At 40.6% G+C, this 17310-nt stretch overlaps 1 pseudogene; it reads right to left on the bottom strand.

Moving 5' to 3' along the window:
• Nucleotides 1-15760: 15760 nt before the first annotated feature.
• LOC123830876 lies at nt 15761-15911 on the bottom strand (annotated as a pseudogene).
• Between the last annotated feature and the right edge of the window lie 1399 nt (nt 15912-17310).

Here is a 17310-nt window from a genome sequence, read left to right on the forward strand (position 1 = left end):
TGGCACTGAGTATGCTAGTTGCTACTGGGGTATCTGTGCTTCTGTGCCCTCTCAGCTGATAGAGCAAGCAAATATAGATGTGTTTATTGACCTGTGTATCTACACATATTTACAAATATTTCTATGTGTAAGTACCTGTATCTATATTAAGCTAACCATGTTTATATTGATGTTTTCCTTCCTTCCTTCCTTCCTTCCTTCCTTCCTTCCTTCCTTCCCTTCTTCCTTCCTCCCTCCCTCCCTCCCTTCCTCCCTGCCTCCCTTCCCTTCCCTTCCTTATGTCCTTCCTCAGGGATTCAAATTATGCATATGTTTGGTCTTTTGAGGTGGATATTGCCCCTCAGCTCTTGGATGTTTTGTTTTTCATTTTAGTTTAGAAAGTTTCTATTGACTTATCTTGAAGTTCACTGATGATTTTTTTTTAAGCCATGTCAAATCTGTTGATGAGCCTGTATCAAAGGCATCCCTCCTATCTGTTACAGTACTTTAGATATCTATCATTTCCTTTTGATTTTTTTGTTTGTTTTTAACTCTCTGCCTATATTACCTACCTGTTCTTGCGTATTGTCTACTTTTCCCTTAGAGTCTTTAACATATTAATCATTGATGTTTTAAACTACCTGTCTGATATTCTAATGGCTATGTCATATCTGAATCTGATTCTAATGCTTGCCTTTTTTTTAACTTATTGATTAGAGAGAGAGAGAGGAAGGGGGAGAGAGAGAGAGAGAGAGAGAGAGAGAGACAGAGAGAGACAGAGAGAGAGAGAGAAGAACAATAATTTGTTGTTCCACTTATTTATTCACTCATTTGTTGTTTCTCGTATGCGTCCTGACTGGGAATTGAACCTGCAACCTCGGCATATTGGGATGATGCTGTACCAACTGAGTGACTTGGCCAGGGCACTTGCTTGTCTTTGGCATGCACTGTAAGTTTTGGTTGAAAGCTTGTCATGTTGTATTGGGTAATAGAGGAGGAAATGAGGTAAATTGGCTTTTGTGAAAATTTCTGTTAATATAGTTAGGGGCTCCTACTAGTTTATAGTGCCAGCAGATTCTGCTCCATGTAAACAGATCCTGTCTCTGACTTTCTAGATTTGCCTGCCTCTCCAGCTTTTGGAGTGGCAGTTTTTCCTACAACTTCAGTTTTCTGATGAGCCCAGGAAAAGCTATTGTGTTTCAGTTTGTTCAGGTTTTTTTGTTGTTGTAAAGATGGAAGTCTTGACTTCCAAGCTTTCTACATGTTGGGGTGAAACAAGAGTGTTGTATTCACTTTCTGCTTGTACCTCCATCTTGGTGGAGGGAAAGGCAGGGGAAAACCAAAAGCAATATATAGGGTCTAGCACAAATAACGCTCCTTTTTATTACAAAATCTTATATCACAAAATTATAGCCATCTAATTCTGTAACATAACAATATCACACTCAAGTACACCATATGACATTTTAGGTGAAATGTTCAAATTAAAGCTACAAATTATTACACCCATATTATTATCCTGCCAACCACACTCAAGCAGGTGTCACTTCTGCTGGACCCTGTATTTTATAATTTAGGAATTATAGTAAACAAGGATGAAACTAATGACTAAAATGAGTTTGAGAGTTTAATTTGCATGTTAACTATTTGTATGTCTTTATTTCATAATTAATAGAGATGTCTAATGATGCTCAGTTATAGGATCTTGTGGCCACTTCTGTGAATGGGAGTCAGCACTTATATGAACCATCACCTAATAGAGCAGATAAAATGTCAGGAAGTACATATTGTAACCGGAAAAAACACCAGTGTTCAGGCTGCCTGTCACTACCAAATCCAATAAACAATGACAGCAATTGCATCTTTTATGGGTGCTTTATTCAGATGGCCGGTGATCCGAGAAGATGGCGGGTTCATACCCTAACAGACCATCTTGCCTTTTCTTTCCAGTTCAGACCTTTTGTAAGCGGGGAGGATAAACAAGGTGCAGTGTGGACTTTGAGATTCAGAAGCTGCAACACTCCTGTCCTGGGCAGTTAGCTGTTCCCAGGGGAGGGTAGTCGTCTGCTCTCCCTGGAACACAAAGGCTGGGATGCCTCCAACTTGTCCCCAGGCAGTAATCTCTAGCAGTGCTCCAGAAAGTGGGCTGTTTTCCTAGGAGCCAGGATGGGCCTAATCTTTAGTTTCTGAAACAAAAGCTTTAACATGCACATTACTTGCTAGACTTACAACTTTTTACCTTAAGCTAAATTTTCCAAGTCTTGTGTCCCCTATCAATATTAGGGATGTGTTTGGTTCATTCTTCTTTTTAGTTTGTCCTTTAATGACCTGAAAGAGTTTCTGAATGAGCTGTTTACAATTTTATGTAAATAGGTTATAATTTCTATGTTTATCATTGCTTCTTACAATTCACTTCTTCTGGATTTAATTTTTTTATTAATGTAGAATGTCCTTCTGTAGTTCTTTCTGCAGTGGCTTATGGTTTCTAATTCTATCTTTCTGAAGTTGTCTTGTAATTTCATTCCCAATCACCTAATACTTTAGCTGAGTATGTGTTACTGGCAAATGGCACCAGATGTTAGACCTTGGTCCTTGAGTTTTAGCTAAGAAAGAATCCAGAGCCAAGACTTGAATACAAGTGAAAGTTTATTTAGAAATTTGCAGAAGTAAAAGAAGTGAGCTGCAGAAGAAATGAGCCAGCTGGGCTACATGGACTCAGGAAAAAAGTTATGGAGGCAAAAGAAGGGCCCTTGGAGTGTAGGAGAAAGAAAGGCAGAGAAAATGCTCCTGGGGGGAGGGGAGGGGGAAATGTGCGGGCCGCTTCAGAGAGAACAGGCTTGTGGAAAGAAAAGGGTGGGCTAAGCTGTGGTGTGCTCTAGAGAGAGACAGCAGCATTGCGTCCTTTGTCTTAAGGGGTTTTATCTGTTTCCAAAGGCAGGGATTTTAGGGGAGGTCTCAGGAGAAGATCTCAATAGACTATTCATCAGCCTTCCTGGTGTGTCCTTTCAGGGCTGGTGCTAAGGTAGGAGGTCATAAACCATTGCATTTGGTCTTGATGTCAGCCATGGTGTTGCTTCATCTGGTTTTGCTTCTTTTGTGGCCTGGAGTAGAAACACAACTGAAGCCTAGATTTTATCTCTACTTTGACCAAAATTCTCTTCCAGGTCAATGGATCCTGACCCAAGGCTTTGTTCCTAAGATCACCTGATGCAGGCCAGAGCCTCCTTGTCCTGAGGTCTTAATGCTTAAGGGAGTGGTTACATAGGACTAGCAACAGGCCAAGAGAAGAAAGGTCAGGTAGGGTCTAAACAGCACGATCGAAGGTCAGGGGGTCTAAACCACCTGACTGGTTATAAGCCAGGCAGGAAAGGTCACCCTAGAGGCAAGGTCCCACCCTACAATACTTGTTCTCCCAGCTCTGCCTGTTGCTAGGGCCCCAGACTCTCTGCCCTGGTGACCTTCCCCACCTGGCTTATGGTTCCTGCTTCGCTCACGTCTAACAGCCTACTTTATCGTATGGAATTTTTATTGATAATTATCGTTGTTCACCATTTTAGCAGATTCATTGTGTTTTAGTTCACATTGTTACTTTTGAGGTAACTGCTTCCTGACTAATTGTTCTTACCTTGTAGGTCATGTGTCTTTTCTCTCTGCTAGCTTTCAAGGCTCTCTCATATTTTTTAAGTTCTGTCATCTCACTGCCATATGGGTGTGGCACTATTTTGTTAATTTTGCTCAAGACTCATCGTACTCCTTATATCTGGACTCACCTTTGGCAAGAAAACCAAGAAGAAAAACAGAAGAGTTTCAAGTGCTTTTTTCTCTCAAGTTAAAATTGGGGAATAAATTCATTTAAATTTGGTGGCAATTTTTGCCAAATGAGACTGAAGTTTCGAAGAACAGAGTCAAAATCCAGTTTGTGCCTGTGAGCTGGGCTAACACTATTTCTCCTCCCACTGCTAACACATGGGCCTGATAGGTAATACATAAGAACAGCAACTAAATTGTTACAGAACATACACAGGGCCAAAGGGGGTATGATATACTATTACTGAAAGGAACCCCCACTGGGTTCAATTGTCTGCCACCATAAGAAAGAAGTCTCTCAATGCCAGAGATTTGTGAAAAGGGCAGGAAATGTTTATTAAAGCTATACAAGCTTAAAGTAGTGATCTCATGTCTTCATTAAAATATCAAAGTCCTTTTGGATACCCACAGATGCCCACAGTGCTTCTTTCTCCCCCTGCCCTAATTTGGGGTACCGTATCTCAGGAAAAGTAGACATCTGTGGTTCAGGCTGCTGGCACCATCAGCTGTGGTGCCATCCAGGCAGGATTTCTAATTAACCCAAAGCCATGTGGCACCTTCTCATGGCCTACTGGCGGAATTCTTTGTACCCATTTTCTTCCAAGCAATGTCTCTTCTGCTTCCTAAGCCACGTGGCCAAGGAGTGCACCCCAAAGCCGTGGGCTCTTCACTCTCGCCAAAGCCTTGTGGTTCTCTTTTCACCAAAGCTGCAGGGGTCTGCACTCTGGCAAAACCATGTGGTTCTTCCTTCAATGGCTGCCATGTCTGGGTTTAAATCCCTGCGCCAATCTTCCTCTGTGCCTTCATTTCTGACTCCTCCTACAATCAGTTACACCTTCCAGCATTCCTGTATTATTCCAAGTTTACTGGGCTGCCATTGTGAGTCTGGGCAGGCGTGTCCCCATGTCATGGAGCCAATCTTCTCCAAGCTCTCATCCAGGCGCTGTAACCTGGGGTACCTGCCCCCTAGTTTAAACTTGGGTGGAAATCCCTTCCATCCCCCTGGCTCAGAGCATGGCCACAGCTATTTAACATACCTATGCAACCAGTTAAATGTTATAGATATGTTAAATGACCATGCCGTGGATTAGCTGCAAAGCTGTGGCTGTACAAAACATGCCCTGCTCCATGTGTCCCTTCCCCCAACTCACACCTGTGGTGGGGAAGGGGTGAGGACATCTTGTATGTCTTTCTAATATTTCCTAGACACCTTGAGTTCTGGACCCCATTCCAAATCCCTGTTTGGGGCCTCCTCTTGGCTGCACAGTGTTTCAAAGTTACATGTCTTTAAAAAAAAAGCTTTAAAAACCCAGGGTGCTGGAAACAAAGAGGTCATCTGAAGTCAGAGAAACGTGCTTGCACTATGACGTCATGATAACCTGGGCCTGTGCAAGGGCCACATTAGAACCGAGGCTGCTGAAGCAAGCCCAGCTCTCCAGGGGCTGCTGTGGCAGAATGTACTTTCCAAAGTTGGCCACAAGAAAATTTCTCAGTCCACTTGTTCTTCTCTTTGTTTTAATATTAATTTGTTAATTTTTTTTAGAGAGGGGGAAAGGGAGGGAAAAAGAGAAGGAGAGAAACATCGATGTACAAGAGAAACATCAATTGGTCTCTCCCCTAACTGGGGACCTGGCCTGCAACCCAGGCATGCGCCCTAACTGGAAACTGAACTGGTGACTTTTGGGTTTGCAAGCCAGTTTTCAATCCACTGAACCACACCAACTAGGTAGTCCATGCATTCTTGTAGAAACTTTCCTCTCCTTTATCAAAAGGTGGGGCCTAATCCCTCTTTTCTTGATTCTGTCTGTGTCAGAATCAAGAATATGATAAAATGCAGCAGTGATGCTGCATGACTTCTGGATGTAGGTTAGAAAGGATGATGCATCTTTTACTTTGCTTGTTGGAACACTCATGCTGGAGGCCTGTGCTGCCATGTGAGTGGTCCAGCTGCCCAGAGGTCACCATGCTATGAGGAAGCCCAGATTACCCCATGTGGGGAGGCTGAGATACCCATGTGAGTATCCACCTGGAGAAGTTGTGAAACTGTCCACGGAGAGAGATGCCTGACCAGCTCCCATCTGCTCCTGCTGACCTCTGTCCACCCCATCCCACTTCCAACTCCAGTCGCCATATGCCTGCAACCACTTGAGGGATCTTGAGCCAGAACTGTCCACAGAACCAGTCTCAAATTTCTGACCCAGAGAAACTGTGAGATAATAAAATGATTTGTTTGATTTTGTGTTTATTTATATTCTTTTAAGCCACTTAAATTTTTTTAAAGCAATTTGTTATGCAGCAATGACAACTGGAACTGCTCTGTTTTTAATAAAAAAGAGACCAACAATGTCCTTTCTGTGGACCCACTAATGTGGCAAGAAATCTTCTCTCTGTCTGGGGACCCTGGACAAATAGTTTCTTTTGGGAAATTAAAGTTATAAGAGAGATCTATTCTCCTGAGATTGTGAGCTATGAAACCTTTTAAGTATGCATTGTTGGTGATTTCCCTCTCTTTCCCACCAAATTGCCTTTCAGAAAATAAAGTTAACATGGAATCAAATAGACCCAAGGGATGGAAGAAGAGAGTATCAAATATAATATTTGAGTACCTGGACCCAACTATGTCTGGCTTTGTAATTGCATGGGTCAGTATATTTTGGGTTTTGCTTTAATTTGTCTGAGTTCTTGTTAATTCTAACAAAAGGATCCTGATATTATAACTCCACTCATTCAGATCAGTTCAAGCTCAAAGATAAGAAGTGAAAACAAGTTGGCCTATGAGGTAGACTCTTAAATCAGTGTCCTAAATGAACCAGGCTTCCTGGATTCTTGCTCTCTGTAATCCCCTCTCACACTGAGTCTGGGTTTTCACCATATGAGATTAACTGATAGGAGTTTGCATTTTGGAGCTAGTCTTCTTGAAAGCCTTCCTCCTGGAACTCAGCTTCTAAATAAAATTCCAGGGCACTCTCTTGTGCAGTGAGGCCAAGTGGGGAATGTCTACAGGGTAAGATATGGCCTGGAGAGATAAACCATGTGGAAGAAACCTGAGGCATCCCACTCAGCTCCTAGCTGAGTGAAGGTCCATGAGTAGCCCAGCCAATACCATGTGGAGCAGAAAAACTGCTCGGCCGAACTCAGTCAACCTATAGAATCATGAAAAATAGTAAATTGTTATTGTTTTAATCAACTAAGTTTTGGGGTAAATTGTTAAATAGCAAAGAGTCACTGAAATAGCCAAAGCTCAAAGCACCCAGTCAGAGGAGATCTTAAACAGTTACCCAAGACAGAACATCAGTGATATTCATCCATCCATCCATCCATCCATCCATCCATCCAATAAAGCATTTAATAAATGTCTACTATGTGCTGGTCAATAAAAAATGATAAAAGGCTTAGGGAAAAAGCTATAAAGAAAAGAAAATGTGCACATGCATTAGATAAATAAAGGACTTTAAAATTTGATGTTCATATCTTTTAGAAGATTTAAAATAGTCTTAACTGTGAAGGAAATGACTTCTGACTAATCAATACTGACAACCAAATTTTCCAGCTTATAAACAGGGCTCAGAACTACAATTTCAGGCCACATTCTCCAAAGATGTGTTACAATCACCTGCATTTATGGACAAGTGAGTTATTTCAAGGTTTAAAGGAAATATATTTTCATTACAGCAAGAAACTAGTCATTATTTTCTGCTTAGAAATCTATTTCTGCATTGGAGGTATCTGACTACCTGGATTTAAATTTTATATCTGTCACTTTGTAGATGTATGACCTTGGGAGCAAGCACTAGCCATTCATTGCAAGCTGTGATTTCCTCATTCATTAAAAAGCATACTAGTGGCAAGTACCCTATGGAGTAAGCCCTAAACAAATAATTATTATTATCCTAGATGATTTCTGGATCACCGGCTCTGTCTTAAGACACCCATTTACTTCCCTTTATTTGAAATAAAAATAGTGGTCATCTTTACTTCCCAAGAGGCAAAAACAAGTCAACAAATCCTTCTTAGTATTAATTAACTTAATCTTTTCTTTTTCACTCTGTGCTTTGGGAAATGAAAATTTTTTTGCAAAATATTAATTTCGAGAAAATGTGTTAATGTATTAAATGATTTTATACCCACAAGCATTACCTTATTATATGATATCTGAAGGAGTCAGTAAAATATCAGAATATGCATAGTTTTATGATGGAATGGGGAAGCAGGGAGAAAGAACTGGGCTCATCCTTTCTTTTCAGGATGAGCACATAAAGCTGTGGTGACTGACAAAGAGAGGACTCAGCTCTGAAGGGATTCGGGTGTGAGGAGTACACAGTAAGTTTTAGCCATGCTGGGAAGCTTTGGGAGGCTCTACTCTGCAGAAAATAGAATGGCTTCCAGTCCCAAGAACATGGAAATTATTGCCCCAGTTTGGGTTTTGATTTTACCACAGCTCTGCTCTGCTTTAACCTTCTGATCCTGTCAATTCATATCTCCATCTTTGAGCATCTGAGGAGGGTATGGCAGGTATTGTCCTGAAAGCTGTGTGATACTTTGTGCATTTGAATTATACTTTTATTCCTTAAATGACAATGATAATTCTTATCACAGAATTGTATAACGTAGCTCAAAGCAGTATGAGCTGGAAAAATATTTAGGAAACTCTTTAAGACAATTTTTCCTCATTTGCTAGAATATTGAAAACTTGGTAAGAGTCAGACATCTGTGGGAGATTTGGGAGCTTTGAACTTGGATCCCATGCTTAGTCCTCTGGAGGGTCTCTCTAAGGTATAGATCACTGGTGAACACACACACACACACACACACACACACACACACACACTTACACTCATGCAATTATGGCTCTGGTGACTTAATTCCTTCCTTACAAGTCTCTTCAATTCTGTTCCTAGTAGCTTAGATGAAAAGCCTAGTTTTTAGCTGAGAGTAAAGCCAGGGGGTTGACCAACAGATCACTTCTGTAAACTATCCTGAGACACCCATGGATATCTCTGTAGTAATTCATGAAGCTTTGCCTGCAGGAGAATTTGTGGACTTTATGGGCTTGTGGATGAGATTTGCTGATCTTGTAGACATGCTTCACCCACAGTGCTTCCTTTCTTCACTTTTCTAGAGATGCAGCACCAAAGGCAAAGAATGGGACATGGGTCAATGCTGGCTGGCAAGTGGGTTGTGAGAAGAGGAGGTGCTATAACATCCGTATAATGTTACTGGGCAGATCAGATTTCAGAGGAAAGGATATTTCTCCCTCCCCTCTTTTCTCCTCCCCCTTCCTTATTTCTCCCTGTATTTACTCAGCACCACCTCTATTTCTGGCACTGTTCTCAGAGCTGGGGACATGGTGGTCAGATGCTCTAGTGGGGAAGGTGCATATTAAAACAAGTAATTCCAATAGCGTGCAATAATCACTATGACAGGGGAGGTAGAAATGTCTCTGCTTTGTGTGGTCAGAGCATTTGTGATTTCCCACATTGCATTAGAAGCTTCATTGGCCTGTGCTCCCCAGAGGGTCTCATTTACTATTGCATCCCCAGCACCCAGCCCAATGCTGGGCACATGGAAGCCTATTAAGAATTTATTGAATGAATAAGTGCTCTATGATATTTTAGAACAAAAATTCTACTCATCTCTTTATGACCATAATACTGAGCATATGGTTGACACACAATAAATATTAGCCTAGGAAATGAATAGCATCATAAACAATAGTTATGAAGAAAAAGTACTGACTCAGGATGGAAGAGGACATGGGGTCAAGACCTACTTCTGCAGGTTCTAGCTGTAATTACTTCAGTCAAACACGAGCTCTCTCTCAGGTTCTGATTCCTCATTTGTAAGGTGAACATAATAGCATCTGTTCTGCTTCCTCTGCAGAGTGGTTGCTGGCATCAAATGCCATAATTTAGGTGAAGTGCATGTAAAGCACTCTGCACACCTGGCGATTCAACACCTGCTCAGAGCTCAGAGGGAAGTACCTTTAGTCCAAACAGGGACCTGGCATCACTTTTTTTCGAGAAGTTCCTGGAGAGTGGAGACTGATTTCCATCTTAAACACTTACCATGCTCCTTGCTAAATTTTCTACTGTACAAATCCTTTTTCAACCTCCTTCTTTTCCAAATAGCAGAAGAAATAATATCATTCTTTTGTTCTTTTTTCCCTCAGTGTTTTATATTGAAAAATATCAAACCTAGAGAAAACTTGAAAAACATTTTAATAAACATCTTATATCTTCTATCTAGACCACCAGTTAATGCTTTGCCACACTTGCACACTCTCTTCTCTGCCTGCCTCTCTGTCTTTGTCTCTGTCTCTCTCTTTGTATCTCTATTCATACATCTGTACAGTGTGGGGTAAAACTAAATTTACAGTTGTGAGTATGTGAAACACAAATTTATTCTTATATTATTATTTACTAATAATTGTATTACTTTCCATATGAACAACTATAAACCTACTTTTGGCCCACCCTGTGTATATGAGGGTAAGTTTCTCATAGCTTGACAGTTCACCCCTAAATGCTTTAGCATAATATCCCTATATAACCACAGTACAATTATCATACTCAAGGAAAATGATTTAAGTAAATTACTTTGTTTTTTTTTGATATTATTATCCAATATACAATCCATATTCAAATTTCTCCAATTATTTCAATAGATACCTTATGGTTGTTTTGTTTTTAAACCAAAGATCAAACATTGTATTTAGTAGTTAGGCTTCTTAATCTCATTTTTTTTTGTTGTTGAGATTTTCAAAGAGTCCAGGCTAGTATTTACGAATTTGGATTCTTCTGATGGTTTCCTTAGGATTATATCCATGCTAAACATTTTTTTACAAGAGGAGTTCACAAGTCATGATGAGTTTCTCTTGGAGTGTGTCATCAAGAGGCATATATCAGTTTGTGCCATTATCGATGATGTTAAATGTGATCTGTTTGGTTAGGTGTTGTCTTCCAGATTTCTTCCTTGTAAAGATCGCCATTCTGCTTTGTAATCAGTATATGATCTATGAAGTAATCCTTTGAGATTAAGGTAGCCTGTGCACCTCTAACCTTTTACCAATGGTTTTAGCACCCATTGATGATCTGTACTGGAATCAGTTCTTATGAAGGCTGCTGTTCAGTTGGGCACGCAGTACAGGGCTCTTGGCTACTCAACCCTTCCTTCCCCCTAAATAAATAATGGCATCTTGATAAGGAAAACTAAAGCATATGTCTGGTAAGCTGAGTGCAGTCAGGTCAGCACTGACCCACATCTGTTGTTTATAGCAAGGAAGAGGGTCAGGGGTGGAGATCCAGGGAAAAGGAAAGGCAGAAGCCAGTCCTAGAGGTACAAAAGAAATGGAATAGAGGTGTAGAGGATCTGGATGGGCTGCGAGGTGTGTGCTGTCTACTCAGGTATAAGTTTCTAGTTCTTGTGGCATTGGATGTGGATGATCACACAACTGGTTCACTTGGAAATGCAGTGAGTTAAATGGGCCATGACCTTGACAGAGTTATTTCATTCATTCATCCATTCTTCCAACTCATTCATTTACTCAGTCATTCATTAATTCAATTAATGTTAAAGGAGCACCTAATACTTAATCAAGCTCTATGTAAGGTTCTTGTGAATTTAAAAAAGTAGATCTCATATCCTAGTCTTCATGGACCTTATAGTCTAGTAATGAAAGTAGATTTGATGAAATAATAGAAACAAAGCTGAAACTACTTTTGTGATGAGTAACAAAGCTAGAGCAGTACAGGGTACCAGGAAAACCTCTAAGAGGGGAATGTAAACCTCTGCATTTTAGCAGAACATAGAGGATATTTTTATATAATGCATAGTTATTCTATGTATCACTAAGAAAAATCATCCATGATAGAAATTCTAAAAAGGAACTCCACAGTAAGCTGGGATACCAAAGGGCTGTCCCCATCAATAAAAAAGCAAATGAGAAATAAACTAGGTCATAGTAAGAGACAGCAAGGGAACTAGGCTTGTCTCAACCGTGGCACTGGGTGGAAGGAGAAAAATCAAACTTCTCCAAGAATTCCTATGTCAAGTGGGTACTTCTGAATTTACATCAATAATATGTCCAAAAGAACTCAAGCAGAGAATGTAAAGTGATGTCAGATTGGTGGTTCCCTGAGGTGACTGGCAGAAGCAAATGCAAACCTTGATGGAAAAATTTGTCTTTAATCTAGGCCAACAGGGATTGTGTGACACCATTTACTTTAGGACACACTCTAATCTCCAAGATGCTAAAGCATAAAGAAACATACATTATGGACTTGTTGAGACATAGCAGTCAGGGGTGTGAGTGGTACTTTTGTGATATATTGATACTTAGATTGAGGTTGAGATCTGAATGATGCACAGTGTTTACCTTGGTGAAGATGGTGGGAAAAACACCCCGGTAAGAGGCATGAGCACATGCAGAGGGCCTGAGGAGGGGGCAGGGGCTGGAGGCCTGGAGAGGCCCAGTAGTGCTGGAGCAGAGAAGGAGGGAGCATGGTGGGGGGGCGAGGCTGGGGAGGTGGGCTATGGTGAGACCTTGTAGGGCCTTGCAGACCACGTGAGAGAGTTTTGTTCAGATCTTAAGAAAAATGGGGAGCCTAAGAGTTTTTTTTTTTTTTAAAGGAGAGATTAAAAGTATCATATTTACATTTAGAAACAATGATTTTGGATACAGTAAGGAAAATGGATTGAGCATGAATGGAAGCTTCGTGGATGGTGCCTATAGTCTAAACTTTAGGCATGACTCTATTCACAGGAAGGACAACCCAGGAGGACTGAGGCCCACTTGGGACTTGACTGTGTAAAAGGGAAGAGTACTCAGGTATGGCAAGTTCATCAAGTGTCAATGTGCCAGGTCTGCGGACAATCGAGGATATCCTGAGGAACGACCCGAAAGACTCTCAACGTGGTGGTTTGCTTTGTCATAACATATCTTACAGCATGTCACTTGTCAATTTGTTTTCATTCTCTGAGTGAGATGCCAAGAAGCCATGAGGTTTTGAAAGAGATTTTTACATCACAGGTGATAATGCTTGCTTCACATTTTCACCTGTCTTATTTTTTAATAAAAATCTACTAATATTCCACCAGTTCTGCTCCAGAAGAAAGGCAGGGTGCAGACTCAGTGGCTGAACTTGTGGTTGTTCTTTTAGCAGATGCCTAATCTCTGGCTTTTCAGTAGGATTATTTTATCTTTAAACTTTAACTGTAATGTTAGAAAACAGTGACTTCCAATACCTATAATAGATTTAAAATTTGCTATTGTTTTAAAAATTGGCTTTATAAATAAGCATACAATTATATAAATATGTATTAAGACTTTAGTTAGTAAAGTTATTTTTTTCCATTTTTTAAAACTTGCTTTCCTCCATCACGTAGCCTCCTCAGTCCCTGATGCTGCCTGCCCCACTAACCCTTTACATTTATTAATTTGTTTTGTTTAATTAAAACTCATATTGTGCTGATACGAGATGGGCATGTTCTAAGCACTTGACAAACTTTAGGAATCTGGAAAACCCTGTAGATTTCATCTGAGAATAATGTTTTTAAGTGCATAAAATAAAGTGCATAAGATTATAAATTAAACCAATTGCATTGAAAGAAAATGATGAAATCTTTAAAATATTGGGATACATATGATATTTAACAACACATTAAATAAATAGATCTAGTGTTAGGAGAAATAACTGCCATATTTCAAAGTAACGATGGCACAAGGATGGCATTTTGAGATGCCTGCGACACCTCTGCTGTGATATGGAAGCATCTGTCTCCATGTGCAGCACAGTCACAGGTACTGCGAGTAGTGCTGTGGGTTGTGGTCTGCACCCACGACTGAAGGGAGTACCGAACTTCAGTGAGATGTGAAAATAAAAGAGTCAATTTTTATTTCTTTAAATTTGTGTACCAACTCCAGATTAAGATAACACCTTTTAGAGGAGGAATTCCATTTTTGCTAAATGAACAAAGCGTCTTATATTCTTGGTCCTAACAGAGGGGAGGAGGTAGAGGGGCTAGGTGAAAAAGGCGAAGGGATTAGGAAAAAAACCCCATCATAGACAGACAACTATGTGTTTATTACCAGAGGAAAATGGGGATGGGGGGAGCAGGAGAGAGTAAAAGGGAGATAAACAGTGATGGAAAGAGATGTGATCTGGGGTGGTGAACACACAGTGCAATGGAGAGATGATGTATTGTAGAATTGTACACCTTAAATCTATATAATTTTATTAACCAATGTAATCCCAATAAATTCAATTTTAAAAAGTCCTGAATATGTGGTTTTGTATTCAGCGGAATCACAGCCGAAGTTTTCCACGCTGGTGGAGGAACTCATAGTGCTGGCAGAGGGTACAGGGAGGATGTGTGTTGCCGGGGAGAGCACCCTATAATGTGTGTGTGGTGGGGTTGGAGAAGTAATTAGTCCTGGATGTTGTCTGGTAACTCCTTTTTTTTTAGTGAGATAATTAATCTTTATTGCCTAAACTGTAGAGCAATGGTAATTCTTATACTTAACCTTCTGAGAGACAAGTTCTCCTCTTTCCAATTTTATGGTGAACAGTTTGGGTTCAAGAGAGGAGTCATTCGAACAGCCTGGAGTAGATGTGGGAGGCCTTCTGAGAGGAGGCCAGGCTTCCTGAGAATCCAGTCTTCTATTCTTCTCAGTTGTAAGTCCTGGCATTTTCCACCAACATATGTGTCCTTTGTGTATTCTTTTTTTTTTCTTTTTTGGCTTAAACAACCGCCATTTATTTCTCATAGTTTTGGAGGCTGGGAAGTCCAGGATCAAGGTGCCAGCAGATTTGATTCTGGTGAGAATTCTCTTTCTGGCTTGCAGAGCTGTCTCTCTTCCTAGCCTGCAGATGGCTACCTTCTCTCAGTACCCCCACATGATGGAGAAAGAAAGCTCTTGTATTTCTTTCTCTCTCTTTTTTTTAGAATTTGTGTATTCTAACCATGAACATTTTTTTAAAAGATTTTATTTATTTATTTTTAGAGAGGGAAGGGAGGGAGATAGAAACAGAGAGAGAGAGAAACATCAATGTGTGGTTGCTGGAGGTCATGGCCTGCAACCCAGGCAGGTACCCTGACTGGGAATCGAACCTGCGACACTTTGGTTCGCAGCCCATGCTCAATCCACTGAGCTACGCCAGCCAGGGCTATCATGAACATTTTAAAAACTCTTCTGTTGTGGAAAATTTTAAATATACAAAAGTAGAGGGAATAGTATAATGAACCTGTGTACCAGCTTTGCTCAGTTTCAATAATTACCAACATTTGCTATTCTTGTTTCCTGTATTATTCCCACATAATACTCTCCTCACTCCTCTTTTAAAGCACTGTGAAGCAGTCCTCAGACACTGTCTCATTTTGCCTGTAACTACGCCAGTGAAGTCATGCCATCTTGATTTAATAATCATAGATATAAGAATGAGAATAAAACAAATTATTATAATTTACATGTATGAAGGTCTACCATGTTCAGAGCTCGATGCTAAGCACTTTGCATTGCATGATTTTATGTCCTCCTTTCCCCATACAGTTCTCTAGGCATAATTGTTCTCACTTTTCTGATGGGAAAACTGAAACACAGAGAGGTGCACTAAATTACCAAGGATCACACAGCTAGAAAGATTGCAACTGGGATGCACATTTTCTTTGCCTACTTTGGAGCTAGTGTCCTTGCCCACTGTATAAAAATACCTCACCTCTGCAACATCTTGTCCTGGGAAAACAGACCCACAAGGAACCCCCTCACCTGAGTGAAAGAATTGCTTTGAATAAATCTATTTATTCTGTTGCTTAGTGACCTTAAATAAATTCCTTGTTGATTGAGGATGCTTGGATAGGAGGAATATTGGTTCTGGAGTCATATGAATTTAGGTTGGGCACATTGTCATCCCTTTTTGTCTGTGAGACTTTGGGTAAATCACTCAAAACTGAGTCTCAATTTTCTTTTTTTTCCCTTTGGGGAGAGTGTTAATGCTGTCCTCCCCACCACAAATTGAGTTTCCCACATTTGGGGAAATTGTAAGGGTCAGCACACCCGGAGTGCAATGCATGTCTCACCTGGGAAAACCACCTTTGTGATCATGGTATCTCTCCTGCCAGGTAAGTATGAGTCTCAGTTTTCTTACCAATTCGTGTGAAAATTAAATGAGATACTTGAAAGTACTGGGCTAATTCTCCATGCTCTGCTTCCACCTTCTTTTCCTCCCATCTCCCCACTATACCTCACTGAGTGTGAATTTTTCTCTTCCTCCTCTCACCCCTCCTCAAAGTTGTATACTCAAGGCTATATTCATATCCATACAGCCTAGGTTTGGTCATTTCATGTTGTTTTGGTTTAATTTCTAGTTCTTCACCACTTTCCCTGTACATTTTTGTAATGTTCTCCCAAGGATATTTTTTCATTGCTTTTAGCAAGAGAAAGAGAGAGAGAGAGAGAGAGAGAGAGAGAGAGAGAGAGAGAGAGAGAGAGAAAGAGAAAGAGAGAGAGAGAGAAGGAGGGAGGGAGGGGGAGGGAGGGAGAGAGAAATATTAATATGAGAGAAACATTGATTGGTTGCTTCTTATACACACTCCAACTGGGGATCAAACCCATAACCTGGTTATGTGCCCTGATTGGGAATTGAACCTGTGACCTTTTGGTCTATGGGACAACACTTCAGCCAACTGGGCCACACCAGCCAGGGCTCCCCTATACATTTTTGAATGACTAGACTTGGCTATTCCCTTCTAAAAAAAAAGATTTCATTTATTTACTTCTGGAGAGGGGAAGGGAGGGAGAAAGAGAGGAAGAGAAACATCAGTGTAAGAGAGAAACATCAATTGGTTGCCTCTTGTATGTGCCCCATCTTGAGACAGAACCCACAACCCAGACATGTGCCCAGAATCATACCAGTGACCTTTCACTTTGCAGAACAATGCCCAACCAAATGAGCCACACTGGTCAGGGCTTGGCTATTATCTTGTGTTAATTTTATACACCATTCTCACTACATTTGAAATGAGAGCTGCCTTGAACACTTTCAGAAAGTGGGCAGTGTACAAACGTTCACCTCCTTATTTAGTGCCAGATTCTTTAGGGGATTATGAAGTAGTATGTGCTGCCCGAGATGTGGCATGTATTTGTTATCATGTTGTCAATTTCAATGAACGTGGAGAACATCTGAGGAACAGATGGGGGTAGCCGGGGGAGGGTCAGGTCAGATAGGCTGATGGTGACTTCCACAACCTGGCATATTCTTCAGATCAGTTTACAAGGCTGTTTCCATCACCTTGGCAACACTCCTTGGAAGCCTCTCCAAGTTCCTCATATTAAAGAGTCTTCTCATCAGCACAACCAAAATTATCAATGATTAAAATGTCATAAATTTCCCAGTTCTCTGCTGGGCTCATCATGTGGATGGACTCTAAGGTTTTTATTTTCTGAGATATCAAGCTGATTCTTTGGTTGCCATTGGAAACAGTTTAGATGTCTTGAAAACATTGAATAGGCTCTTCAGGTCAATGTAG

Source organism: Phyllostomus hastatus, unplaced genomic scaffold, assembly GCF_019186645.2.
Source record: "Phyllostomus hastatus isolate PE091 unplaced genomic scaffold, TTU_PhHast_1.1 phas_scaffold_129, whole genome shotgun sequence".
Classification (NCBI taxonomy): domain Eukaryota; kingdom Metazoa; phylum Chordata; class Mammalia; order Chiroptera; family Phyllostomidae; genus Phyllostomus; species Phyllostomus hastatus.